The 15214-nt window shown below is 35.4% G+C and overlaps 1 pseudogene; it reads left to right on the top strand.

Moving 5' to 3' along the window:
* The first annotated feature begins 3611 nt into the window (after positions 1-3611).
* On the top strand, positions 3612-4888 carry LOC144240383 (non-histone chromosomal protein HMG-17 pseudogene; annotated as a pseudogene).
* Positions 4889-15214: the final 10326 nt, after the last annotated feature.

Genomic DNA, 15214 nt, shown 5'->3' with positions numbered 1-15214 from the left:
ATTTTTACTGCTACACATTAAAAGAAATTTACAACTGATCTTTTAAAATGTTCATGCAGAAGGGATTTCTAAGTTTTATAGGAATGTCAGATTGAAATTAGCAGCTAAATTCATTTATATACCTAATTATATATAAGAATCTTTGTCAAAGTGTGGTCCAGAGCTTAAGCTTATTTCATCTGCAAGGTCCTTCTGGCTACCCTCAAATTGATACTTCATTGTAAATATTGTTTGTATAAATGGTAATGACTATTCCAGTTTAACCCTAATTTACTTTTAATAGGAAAAAATAAATCAAACATCATTTATTCAGTTTTTTGGCTAAATTGGGACAGCCTTTTCCACTCATTTCTTTGAAGGTCTCTGTGTTCATATAGTGTAATTAATGGGGGCACAAGTGGGAGAGTGTTCAGTGAGAGCCTTTTGTGCCCTTGATGGGGCTTATGGATTGGAATAATGAAGGACAGGTATCCAGGCCAATTTTTAACTTCTTTGTTTTTTCAACATTTTATTTGAATGATGGTAGGAGTTATTACTATAATTTACTAAGTCTTTTCTTTCATATAGTTATTTTGAAGGTAATTATTAGAAGAGCTAATATGTACATCTTTACAGAGAAATTTTCTAATTGCATACATGGGCTTCTTTAGAATGTTTTGTACATATATTTGAACTTTTAATGACCAGTAAACACACCAATTAAAAAAGCAGCCCTAGTCCCACACACAAAAAAATCAACCCTCGTCCCAGCCCAATCATTCTGCTGGACACATGCAGAGAGGCAAAGTCCTGTAAACACGGACTCAGGCATAGGGCTCATTGTGAGCCTTGCACAACATGACCTGCTAACTCATGCTGTGTGGTGCATTCAAGTCTCATAACAGCCTTTAAGTCCATCAGAATTAGTGCTCAATAACTAAAACCTTATTTTACTTTTTTTTTTTAAGTTCTTGGTTACTCAGCATCAGCAGGGTGATTCATGCTTTTGTAGGAATAAAAGATAGTTTAGGAGTGAGAGATGTCATCCTAAAACAGTTTAAGCAAAGAGTGAAATGGAGTTCAGGACATGAATCCAGAGTTGTTTTAACCTTCAGAAATAGCAGAAGGCTTAACCAATTTGTGTACTAAGAGAAAGAAAACTTTATACATGAAGCTGTATCACATGTCATACAATCTCAGAGACAGGTCTATGGTTTTCCTTCAGTTCACATGTGACCTCTCATTGGAGTCTTACAATCTCTCTACCAGACCGAAGGCTATGTAAGGTCAAATACTTCGTTATTCACCTTTAAATCCCGAGGCCCAGGCTTAATGATGGCACCTGTCATTCCATGAATGTTTTATGAGTTAAAAATTACATATTTTGAACCCATAGCAAAGCAAAGAATTGTCTCCCCAGGGAGCACTCCTAACCACTTCTGGTTTAAGTACTCCTGACCAGTGCCCAATCTGAATCGATTGCTGCTCAAATGAACTCTTAAAATTCTTAATATGCTTCAGTTTATCTTTTAACAGTTCAGATGTCAGAAGTGGGAACCGAAGGACACACCCTAATGTCTCCCAGGAGCAATGATCAACCTTGTGCTTGCTGCTTTCTCCCCGTCTCTGGAGGTCATGGGTAAGTCCCTCTCAGATCCTGGATCCTACCTCTGTGGCTTTTGCATTTTGAGCTTTCAGACTTTATTTGAGCATTTCTCTTTCTGGACGTAGTCAGACTGGGTCCAGATGAGACTATTTCTGACTTAGAAACCACACTGAGTCCAGTGTGAGGCATCAAGTGAATAAAATTTTGAGGCTGAACAAGTAAAGTTGATCTTACCAAAGATAGTCCTGAATTACAGTGGCCATAGTACAGAACTTCTAACCATTGTAGATAAGTTTATCCATTTACAAGGTGCCCTAGAGGAAAAAGAGGTTTCAGCCAGGCACTCACTATAAAAAATAGAAACTTATTTTTCCCGTTCAAAAGTTTTTGGTGACCAAGATACCTAATGGGACACCCAACTGTCTCCTGAGCCTGCAGACAGCATCCTGGGGAAAGTGGCAGAAACCAGTAAAGGCTAAGAATTCTTGCCAAAGTCCCCTTTTCCAGATCTTTGATGCCAGGATGACAAAGGAAGGTAAAATTTTACATAGTCCTTTCTTTTTCAAATTCAGATTGGCAGGAAAAAACTGGTTATGGATCCTTTCTCTTTGAGGAGTAACTATTGCCTTCTTGCTTATCGCCCTTTGTGTCCTGTTCATTTGGTTTGGCAACCATTAATTTGGGGGCCCTACTATATGGCCAGAAAGAAATGTGGGCAGCACCTCATTTGTGGCTAGACATGGCTAAATATGACTAGACAGAAATGTGGGTTTCTCTCCAAATCCCCTAATAACTTTTTAATATTTTACATCCCTCAGGCATATGAATTACCACAAATTCTTCCACATTTTATAGACTGTTATAAAGAGTAATTAACTTGAGGGGCGCCTGGGTGGCTCAGTCAGTTAAGCATCTGACTCTTGATGTTGGCTCAGGTCATGATCTCACAGTTTGTGATCCTCTCTCTCCCTCTCTCTCTGCCCCTTTCTTGCTCGTTTGTACTCTCTAACACTTTTTAGAAGACTAATTAATTTGAAATTCAAGAAAATTTTAACATAAAGATGTACAAAATCAAATATGTAATCCAATTGCTTGCGGAATTGCATCCTAGATATTTTTACATTTTCAACTGTACATATACATGTATTCATTTTTGAATGATCATATATGTCAGCCTATAAAACTCTCATGCCCTAGGGGAAATAGAACCATGTGAAGCTTCACATATATGTTTGCGAGTGAGAATGTCCATGTAATTTATTGTTCAAACTATGCAATTATATGTGACAATGTTGAAAATAATTAAAAATATAATTTTGAAGTATGATTTACTAAATATCCTATAAAATAGTCCTGAATCAAAACTATTTTCAAAACTAAAATTCTTTCTGAAAATATGCATCCATATACAATAAGGCAATTTTAAAAAGTATGCTGACTATCTGAATACTACCAATTAAGATAAACAAAATAATTTTAGTAAATGTGCCACACATAATTACCAATTTTCTTAACCGTACCTATCTCCCATAGCATGACACTGATATAGTTCAGGGAAAAAAAGAGCATTTTCTCCAGTAGAGCCTTTTCTAGATAAAATCTTCAATCTTTTTCAGAGCTGCCTTTTATTAATAATAACGTAAAGTTCTTGACACATCTAATTGACTTCTAAGAATCATAACATTTTTATTTTATTATATTTTAATCAAGATACAATTGATACATAATATTAGTTTCAGGTATACAACATAATGATTCAATATTTGTATATATTGCAAAATGATCACCATAGTAAGTGTAGTTAAAATCCATTACCATACATAGTACAAAATCTTTTTCTTATGATGGAAACTTTTAAGACCTATTCTCTTAGCAACTTTCGAATATATAATACAGTACTATTAACTACAGTCACCATGTTGCATATTACATCTTTATGACTTATTTATTTTATAATTAGAAATTTGTCTTTACCCATTTCACCCACTCCCCACACCCCTGTATTATTATTATTCAGTGATAAAAATCCAAACATTAATTTATCTTCCCTTTTCTCACATAAGAAATTATTGTGATTCACTCTTTTTATTTATATATGTCCTCAATCATATTCATGTTAGGATCATTATGAAATACTTAAATTATGATAAGTTACTCATATGCTATTAATAGTGGATATATCATCGAAATCAGAAAGAAAAATACAAGTATTAAAAGTCAGTACAAGCAGTATGAAGAAGAGGCAAGAACAACCCCCGGACCCACCAAAGCCCATCCACCAGGGCATCCCATGTCCAGAGCCTATGGCCTGCCACTGTCGCCACCATGACCAAGAGAAAGGTTGAAGGGAATGCTAAAGGAGATAAAGCCAAGGTGAAGGATGAGCCATAAAGAAGATGTGCAAGATTATCTGCTAAACCTGCTCCTTCAAAGCCAGAGCCCAAGCCTCTACAAAGAATGAGACAAGGAACCCAAAGGGGGAGAGGGAAAAGCTAATACTGGCAAGGATTGGAATGACCCTGGAGATGCCAAGACAGACCAGGCACAGAAAGCTAAAGGTGCTGGAGATGCCAAGTGAAGTGTGCACAGCTTTGATAACTGTGTACTTCTGGTGACTGTACAGTTTGAAATACTATTTTTATCAAGTTTTATAAAAATGCAGAATCTTGTTTTAATTATTTTTTAACTATGGTATTAGCACACAGAACACTCCCTTGTTGTTTTAAGGGAAGGGTCTATGTCACTAACAGAACATCTTTGAAGCTAAATTGATAGAGGGGAAATACCTTTCCCTTCTAGTTTTCAGAAACTTCCTCTTGGTTCTCAGGAGGAGGGATTCCTTGATCTTAACACACATTAACCATCTTGGCACAAATGTCTTGTGGTGCAGAAAAACTAAAATTCATTTTGTTCTTCTTTTCCCTCAGTGCCTTCAACATAAACTTGACCTCTTTAAATCTAGAGATCTGTTGGAACATGACCCCCCAAAATGGTTCCCAGTATGTGAGGAATTCTTGACTTACAGTGTCACCATGGAGATGGTATTCTTCAAAAGAGTTCCTTTTTTAACTTGTGGATCTTCAAACTGGTAATTCTGCCATTTTCATTTTATTTCATGAAAGTCAAGGTCAACTTGTGAAAAGTTGTTAAACAACATGCTAAATGTGAAGTGTCAATCCCCACTCTAAACTTTCCCTGCTCAGGGCATCAAATGAAGACTTTGTTGGGTTTTATAGCAGCTTTCTGATTTTTGTAGTCCATTGAAGAAAGGAGTTTGAAAGTTGTATACTGTTAATGATTGTCTCCCCATGTTCTGCCTGAAATACCACGATTGTTTATGAAAAGTAGCTTTAATAAAGCTGGTGTGTCTTGGGGAAAAATAAATAAATAAAAGTCAATATAAAATATAGGGAAAGAACTGTAACAGTACATGCAAATTTTCTTTTCATTTATTTTTCCCTGATAAACCTCATGCTAATAGGGTAATTGTTGTTTATCCAGCTAAGTGTTCTCCTTGCACTAGAAATATTTACAAGGAGGAATAAGGAAGAAATTTCCCTTCCATTTGCCATTGTCTCCTTCTGTGGCACTCCCCAGATTCTCTCCTATAAAGAATTCATTCTATAACGCTAGTCCTTCCAATTCTTTGCTCTAAGAGTTAAATAATGCACAGAGGGACTCTACATTTTCAGAAAATACAAAGTCCTACACACTCAGCAAAACTGCATAACATCTTGCAGAACCTGTATCTTTAGTATTTTTTGTGACTACTGATACTATTTTCTCATATATTCATTGAATATTCTTGTTATACATGAGGTTTTCTATTTTATCTTGAAACCTATATACACAAATAGATTTATAGCATTTACAGTAGAAACTAGAAATTTAGGCCAACATATTTTATCATGTGTTATTTAACTGATACATTGGGTCATATTATTTATATCAGAATAAATATCTCAAGATATATTCTGTTTAGGATATCTCTTTTAAATTTTGGTATATACACCACACACACACGGATACACACCAAACACACCCACATAGAGAGATTTTGTATGCTTATTTATTTACGCTATATTTATTTTAAGCATTTACATAAATAGTTAAAACTGCATACCATTCTATGCTTACTTGCATATGTGCTTGCAGTTAGCCGAATTTTAAAGTCCATTTGGGATCATTTGAAAGCAGTAGCTCTGACCAGAACTAAGCAGAATAAGCAAAACAAGCAAAATTAAAACATATTTGCTGACTCTTTTCTATCTTCTAAAGTCACCAAAGTAAAGTTCTCCACGCTTGGACACTTATCCTCATTATTTTTAATAGTTTTGTGACTCTGCTTATTCTTCTAAGCTCAAGACTGCAATAATTTTACATTCATCTCATATTCAAGTCATTTGGGAATAGAATGTGAAGATAGTGAAGAAAACAATTTCCTTTTCTTGAAGAACTGCATTGGACACTCTGTATATATAATGTCTCATTTAATCATCATAAAGTCTGTTGACTCTGAAATTGTTTTTGAAAGATGCAATTAATATTGCATTTAGACTAAGTGATATATTGGGGAAGGAAATGAGACTATGAAGGAGACAAAGGAGAAGTATGCCATCAAGAACTTGAAAGAACCTCAAACCTTTTATGATATAATGTAGTCCTTATTCCCTTTGCCAATTTCTTTTATACTATAATGAAATTACTTTCTCTTTTGAATCTTTTCTTCATGCTTTCTATCTTCCATACATGTAATAAAAACATCTTTCAAGTCTCTAGGTCTGACTATGCCATTGTTTTCTTAAAATCTTTTAATGTTCTTTTCCAACATATGGACAAGATAAAATGTGTCAACATGACCCTCTATTATATGTGGCACTTGCCAATCTACTTTTTCTTCATTCATTTTTTAAATAAATATTTGCCTTAAATCTACACGAAGAGAAAACTATAGCATAAGGATATAGAACACAGGTTCAGGAAGCAGACTGCCTAGAAGATCAGACTTTGCCTGTTAGCTGTTTGAAACTGGCCAAGTTACCAAAACCTTCTAAGTCTTGGTTTCTTCATTTATAAAATGAAATAGGAATAGACCCTACAATATAGGGCTATATGGGAACTAAATTAGATAATTAATGCAATGTATGTAGAATAATGCCTAGGGGTGCCTGGGTGGTTCAGTCGGTTAAGCATCTGACTCTTGATTTCAGCTCAGATAATGATCTCACTATCATGAGACTGAGCCTCACCTGATATCACTCTCCACAATGGGCATGGAGCCTGCTTGAGATTCTCTCTCTCTCTCTCTCTCTCTCTCTCTCTCTCCCTCTCTCCCTCCTTCCCTCCGCCTGTCTCCCCCACTTGCACTGTCTCTCTCTCTCTCTCTCACTCCCTCCCCCCCACCACAGAATAATGCCTAGGACTTTGTGAGTACCCGATACAATAAAGGCAGACTAACATGATGGTAATGATCCTGTCTCTAATGGGTAACTGTATATAACAAACTGAAGACAGGCAAAAATGGACAGCAAGAGGAGAGATGGGTTAGGTGCCTATTGTGCTATCATCTGACAGTAGATGATATTAGTATGGAGTAGAATGGTAGAGTTGAAATGGAGCAAAATGAACATATTCAAGAAAAATTTGAACTTAGTATATGTAAGATTTAGTGGTATATTAGTTTTCTGGAATTAGAGATGTCAAGGATTATTTCCATTTTTCGTGCATGTGTAATAGGATGAAGGAAGACTAGGTTTGAAGTGAGACAAGGGCCAGGAAGCAGAACGGAAGATCCTGGAGTTGGTTTTGTACAGGTTGAATTTGATATGTCTTTGAGTGAGCAGAGGATAGATGTCAAGTAGGCAACTGAATATATTGGAAAGTATAACTAAGGAAAAATCATCAGCAGTGGAGTTTCAAATCTTTTTAATCATCACCTGAAATGTACACTCCAACAACACTGGTTTTTATAATGTCCTATGAGGTTTTTACATCTATGTATTTTATCATGATACTCCTTCTTTCTGGAATGTCCTTGCATAATCTTTACCTGGATACTAGGCTCACATCTTTAAGGCTCAGCCTGATGAAATCTCCAAAAGCTGTGTGGTAAACAGGCTAGTCAGTCAACAAACTTCTTTTCACTACTCCTAGTTCACAGCTTCCCTTGAGGTTAAATTTAGCCATATAACTAAGTTGTGGTCAATAGACTTATGTCTTATTACCTGGCCTACCCTCTAAAAAACAGACCTCAAGTCTTCCTTATCCCTAGCTGCCTGTCTGATGCCCAGGATCCAGCAATGGACTCAGCTCTTTGGAGATTCCAGAACCATAGGATGGAAGCCTTTGAAAGACCAAATGAAAGGGGCTCTACCATATACACCAAATATATAGAAATGAATAAGCAAGGAAAAGTCCTAATCTATTAAACCACTGATTTTTTAGAACTGTTCAGTAATTAGCCTAACCTGAAATCTTCCTAATTTTCCATGGCTATATTAAAGTCCCTGTATGTTCACAAAGCCTCATGAAATTTTGGATCATTACACTTTTCATATGGGGCTCCATATCGGCTCCTAAGTCTGCATCTCAAAAACTATAAGTTCTATGACAGTAAAGTCCATGTATTTCTCTTCTTTTTATCCCTAGATCCTAACATGATTCCTAAAACAACTGGGTTTTGGTGAACATTTTAAGCATGAGAAAATGAATTATTCATTTCATTCACTCAAATTTTCATTATATTTTCCCCAGGCCAAGTTCAAAGCATAAACTAATACCTATACATTACTAGGGCTTCAATTTCTTAGTCATTTATTAATTTCTTATTTGTATTTGTCCTCCTTGACTCTGTTCCCTAATACCCACAAACTTCTTAAGTTGTTGGGAAAAAAAAAACGAATTATCTTCTACTATATAGTTATTAAATAGACTTTGAAATGTTAAAATTTTCTTTTAGGACCATAACTCTTCCTTATGAAATATATTCATTTGATTGCTGCTGTTTCCCTTTCCAGTCTTTCTATTTCAGCCAAAGTAATGAGACTTTTATTTTATCCTTTAGTTAAAACCGTCTGCTTTAGTATTTCCAAAACTATTTCAGTTAATTTAAAAAAAAAGAACAACAAAAAATTTGGTCAAAAATACTGAATACAAAAAAGTACATTCTGTTTTTTCTTAGCCCTAATGCCTTGCTGTTTTCTAAATTCAGCTTGGCATCTTAAAGTGCCATGAAATAATTAGAGAGATCACAGAAGGCTACCCCTCTCCTTGGCTAGGGAACAAAACATGTCAGATCACCATATGCTACCCCTACTTCAATGCAACCTTCTGAAAACTCATAAATTTCCAACTTCAGCGTTTCTAAGCAACCACTTTAATGTTTTCAACCATGAATTGGATGAAGGCCCCAGTGAAAGCACACAAGGAAAATTCATGGAAATAACCCTAGGAAATGCCATGTGCACTCAAACGAAAGGGAAGGGAAAGTGTGCTTCCTCAAAGGATGTCTGCATGTGGCAGGTGGGTTCTGGTCTTCACAATTAGTGAGCATTGTCCTGTAATAGCAAATGCTTTAATCGTCAATAATTTAAAAATGAGGCTTAATAATAAGCTTTCTTCATAGCCTGTTGGTGTATTTTGTTTTAGTACATTTAAAAGTATAAATGACTTGAACATTTTGGTATAAAAGAATAATTTGGCCTTTCGATCTAATATTTTTCAGAGATGAAATTTTATATTTAAGCATTTAATATTTTGTAATCATTTACTTATATAGTCAGTATGGTGTAAAGATGTCTGAATTTCATAAATAGGAAATTTACTACAAAATAACACAGAATATCCAACTTTTAGTTTTCTAAGATTTATCAAACATATAGTCATGAATTCCTCTGAAAGACACTCAGTAAACCAGTGAAAATTTTGAGATGAAGAAACAGCAGTTTAATGACTAGTGTTTGGGAATGAAGCATGGAAACAATGAACATGATATCTAGATTTAGAATCATCTAGGTCTGAATTCTAATCCACCACCTATTAGCTGTGTGACACTAGTCTAGGCATGTAAACCCACCCAGCTTTAAAATGAAGTTTCTAGGAGGAGGGGGCAAGATGGCGGAGAAGTAAGGAGCTCCGTACTTGCACTCGCGCCCATACATCACACAAAAAAGATCTGAAGCCATTGGAAACCTTACAAAACCTGAGAGACTGGAAGAAAAAGGACGCAGAATCCACTGAGAGAGCCTTCTAATGTGAGTGCGAACTGGGGAAGATAAAATCAGGCGGGGATTGAAGACTCCAGGGTGGGAGGCGATCCCCCTCTACCCTCTATGGGGAGTGAGAGGGGAAAAGGAGAGAGTCCGAAACAGAAAAACCTCCGCTCAGGGGGAAAACCTCCGCTCGGGTCATAGTAAGAACGTACTTGCCAAATACCTGCANTAAATAAAAACAAAAAAATGGGGCATTTTATTGAAATAAAGAAAAGGATGTATAACTAAGGCTTACAAAGGGAAAGGACAATCTCCCCAGGGTTTTGATGGGCAAGTTTATAGACATTCTCCAGGTGCTACCATCATGTGCTTTAGGTCTTAGCTTTCCCAGTCTCCGTGCCCCTTTGTTTACTGTGAAATGGGCCAGCTTTGATCACGTGGTCAAGAAGATTTTTTTTCCCTAAGAGCAGAATTATTTCTCTTTTAATTTCCAAAAAGCATTTCACAATAAACCACAATTTTTCTTAATGTGAAATTCTCCTAATAATCAATTTACCAACACTTATCTGGAAAGTAGTTTCAAGTAGGCTACCAATAATCATTTTATCGGTTATTTCCCCTGACTGGCCAAATTCATTCTATAGCAATTTTTCTTTGTTTCCTAACAATGACTTTCAGGGAATAAAATCTCCTTCCATATTTGAAAGTTCAGGTATTTTACATCTCTCAGTTGTAAGGGAGGTTATTAAACAATAGGACAGGTTTCTCTCCTTCAGCACCAGTGCCTCTTATTTATTTTCTTTTAAAAGAAATACCTGCAGAAAGTAATAAATTGAACAAACAATCAAAACCCAAAGGATATAAAATGTAAAGTTAAGTCATTCTATTCAATCCAGTTGAACTACCCAGAGAAAATGATTTTTTAATAACAATTTTGGGAGAATTTAAAAGAATATAGCTCTATCTAAAGACACTATAAAATGGCTCATAATTTCATCACTCAGGTAACTACCATTATTATTTTAAGTGAATATATAGATAATATATATACTTGGTCATAAAATGATACAAAAAGAAAAAAATTACATTTTTTTTGATTCTCCTTCCAGACAAGAGTCTAACTTCTATTCCCCAATAGTAATCTGTCCCAATTGTTTGCTTGCTTCTGAAACTGAAAACTTCTATATCAGTATTTGTAGATTTACTGCATTCATTTTTTATTATTAAATATTTTATTTTTATTAGAGAATAGCAATAAATTAATATCTATGTATTCCTTCTTAGCTTTAAAAGATTTACAAATATGTCTAGCCACATTAGGCACAGTTTGCATTTAGATCTGTTTAGGTAAAAATATTTTTCCCTTATACTTACAAACAAAGGCCATAAACACCATATTTCATTGGCAGGGAGGAATTTTCTTTTTGTTTACCTATATATGTTATGTTTGTTTTGTTTATCTATTTCACTGCATTGAATTCCTGCAGATGTCTCCAATCTAATGACTTACTATTGTGCTTGCGCCCTAGATTTCGTATTCCCTTTCTTGCAGAGTAAAGATCTATTTGAAATGAAGCTCCGGGCCACCAGGTATCCAAGAGGCTATTGAACTCACTTGTCAGAATGTTCTGTTCTTTTTCAGCTTACAGAATTTTTGATACTTTCTTGCCTTCTCCCCCAGTATCTTTATAAAACATGCTTTCAATGCTTAATTTCTTAGGAGATTTGTTCTTGCCCACTATCTATTCATTCCCTGAACAATATAAATATTTTTCACTTGGTTTTGAGCTTTATATAAATGGAATCATATAATATGAATTCTTTTGTGTAAAGCTTCCTTTGCTCAACATTGTGATTACAGGAATTTTGTTGCTGTGTTAAGTGTAATTCATCCAGGTTCATGGCTGTATAATAGTCCATCATACAATTATACAAATACATTTATTTTGTATACTGCAAATATTTTGGATATGGAAGTTACAGGTTATTTCAAAAAAATGTTGCTATGAAAAATTTTACACATGTATCCTCCAACATATGTGTATGCATTTCCTCAGAGGATATTAATAAAAATTGAATTGCTGGTTTTAGAGTATGTTTTACATATTATGTGTTGGCAAGCTGCTTACCAACATGGATTTACCAGTTTCTATTCCCACCAGCAATAGGCAAGAATTTCTATTTCCCCACATTTTCACCAGCATTTGATTGTATCACAGATTTTTTAATGTTACTAATTTCCTGAGAACATAGTAATATCTCATTGCGTGTGTGTGTGTGTGTGTGTGTGTGTGTGTGTGTGTTTTAATTCAAGTTAGTTAGCATACAGTGTAGTCTTGGCTTTAGGAGTAGAACCCAGTGATTCATCTCTTATATATGACACCCAGTGCTCATCCAGAAAAGTGCCCTCCTTAATGACCATCGCTTCACCCACCTCCCCTCCAGCAACTCTGTTTGTTCTCTGTCTGTAAGGGTCTCCTATGGTTTACCTCCCTCTATGTTTTTATCTTATTTTTCTTTCCCTTCCCCTATGTTCATCTATTCGGTTTCTCTCAAATTCCATATATGAGTGAATCATATGAAACACATTCTCTGATTGGCAATGTGCTTGAACATTTTTTCTTTCATTGTCTCCTCTGCTTCTTTTCTTCTGTTAATTGAAATTTAGTATCTTGCCCATCTTTCTATTGGTTGTCCAAGGTGCTTTTTTCCCTTTTTTGAATGTAGATTTTAAATATCTCTTAAAACTCACCAGGAGGGACACAAACGAGGCTGGGCTGGAAATTTTTCTTTCTCCCTTCCTCTCTCCCTATGTATATTTATTATGTTGACACTTCTAGGAAGTACATACATGGGAAAAATAAGATGTCTAAGGAGCACCAGCAGGAAAATTCTCATGGAAAAGGCAAATATTAAAGTTAAGATATAAAAAAGACAGTTGTGGAAGTGTTAGCCCACATCTGGAAGCTCATATGAGAAAAAAAAAAAAAAGAGGGGATGAAATCATGATTAAGATTGCCCTAGGATTAAAAAAGGAAAACAATGATGTAAGTCTATAGAATGAAAGTTTCCCTCACAAAACAAATAGAATAGAAAAGAAAAAAAGATGTTTCTTGATAAGATCAGAATCAAAAAGACATCAAAAGAAATTAAAGAAGTAAATTATCTAGAAAGGAACATAAATTGACTCTGGATACAAGATTACAATGGGGCAATATTCTCAAAGTGCTGAAGGAAGAATATTTGAACCTAAAATGTTAATGTCCACCCAAACTTCATTTACATGCAAAAACATGATAAAGTGGGTTTCAGACACGCTAGACTCAGTTTAAAAATGGTTTTTGAGGGGGTGCCTAGGTGACTCAGTCGGTTAAGTGGCTGACTTTGGCTCGGGTCACGATCTTACCATTCATGAGTTCAAGCCTTGCATCAGGCTCTTTGCTGACAGCTCAGAACCTGGAACCTGCTTCATTTTTTTTTTAATTTTTTTTTTTTAATTTATTTCTAGGAGAGAGAGAGAGAGAGAGAGAGCGTGAGCAGGGGAGGGTCAGAGAGAGAGGGAGTCACAGACTCCGAAACAGGCTCCAGGCTCTGAGCTGGCAGTCAGCACAGAGCCCAATGTGGGGCTCGAACCCACGAACCGCGAGATCATGACCTAAGTGAAAGTCGGACGCTTAACCGACTAAGCCACCCAGGCGCTCCGTGCCTGCTTCAAATTTTGTCTCCTGCTCTCTCTGCCCCTCCCCTGCTCACACACTGTTTTTCAATACTGAATAAAAGCTTAAAAATTTTTTAAAAAGGTTTTTGCTAAAAAATTCAGAAGAATCCAAAAATACGTAGTATGTAATCTCTACCATAGCAATATAATTATTTATTTAAAATTAAGAGACATGCACCAATAAACAAAACAAAAATATAGATCTTGGAAAGAAGTACGCATAACGTATATCCATAACACTAAATGTATTAAATATATACACCAGAGTGGCTGTCCATAGTGGAGGTAGGGGTGAATGTAAGAGTGGAATTGGGGAATGAAAAGGAAAACAAAAACATAAAAATTTAAAAAAAGAATTGAGTTGCATAAGTTGTTCATGCTGCTGTGCTGTTTTGTGTACCTGAAATCCTCCCCCACCCACTGCCCAAAAAAAAAGGAAGAGGAAGACAAAGAAGAAAATTGTTGCACCACAGCAACAAAAACAAGCAAACCACAAGGAGACTTCGAATTACACAATTACAATTAGAAAGCTGATCGTATCACTTCTAGAAACAGATAAAGCTTAATGCAAAATATGCAAAAACAGAAAATATTTAAGTAACTAAATCAGTATCCATGAATTAATAATAGACACATACAAGCTACACGTAACCAATGCATCTTTTCAAGCACTCAAAACAATAAACAAAAATTATGACTACACTAAAATTAACATTTTGTTCCAAAAAAAAGGCACCATATACGAAGCTGATAGATATTGCAAGATGGGAAATAGCTTTTTTGGTGTCTCAGCCCATCAAGTAATTTATTTCAGGAAGACAAAGATACTGTTTATAATATAACAAACAAAATCAAATAGAAATCAAAAGTAGTCAACAATGAAATAGGTTACAAAACAAGGAAATCCAAATGACTTAAAAATACATAAAGATATACTAAGCCTCACAGATAATCAGAGAATAAGTGAGAGAATTAGACATTACTTGCCACCCTTAAGTTTGACAAAAATAATTATACTCAGGTAATTCCAAGGATTATCAAACATGTGAGAAAGCAGGATCCTCTGTGGAGAGGGGGTCAAACCATGAAGTCATTTTGCAAAGCATTATGCAGCATTTAGGAGAAATTACGGAGGCATATACACAATGACTCAATAATATATGAGTCAGAGAAACTACAAACATACCCAATAGAACACAGGTATGAGGCTGTTCATCTCTGCACCGTTTGAGATAAATAGGAACTGAGGCAACTAAAGAGAACATCACTTGAGAAATGGGAAAGTCAAAGATGGTAGATACAGAAAATAGAAAATTATACAGGAGTCAAAAGGCAAACATATACTACACCACATCATACACACACACACACACACACACACACACACTCCAACACTCCATTAGGGGTGGATTGAAAATGCAGTGCCTTAGCTTGCTCTCATTGGCTATGGCCTTTCTCATTCCTCTCCTGACAACACTACTAGATTACTTGGTCTAGAATTTTAGTTCTTGACTGATGTGGATTTTTTACTTTAAAAAACATAGAGTGTGGTTAATCATGAACAGATTTTCTACCTCTCTTACTCACTATTATTTTCCATATTTCTTTTGGATCTCCTGGCAAAAAGAGGTCGACTAGATCAAGATTACTTGATCATGATGAAAGTCTGGACTAGGAAAGTGACAGTGTAAGTACTAAAAA

Source organism: Crocuta crocuta, unplaced genomic scaffold (assembly GCF_008692635.1).
Source record: "Crocuta crocuta isolate KB4526 unplaced genomic scaffold, BGI_CrCroc_1.0 scaffold81, whole genome shotgun sequence".
Classification (NCBI taxonomy): Eukaryota; Metazoa; Chordata; class Mammalia; order Carnivora; family Hyaenidae; genus Crocuta; species Crocuta crocuta.
The sequence above is the reverse complement of the archived record's forward strand: the minus strand, read 5'-3'. Positions and strand labels throughout refer to the sequence as shown.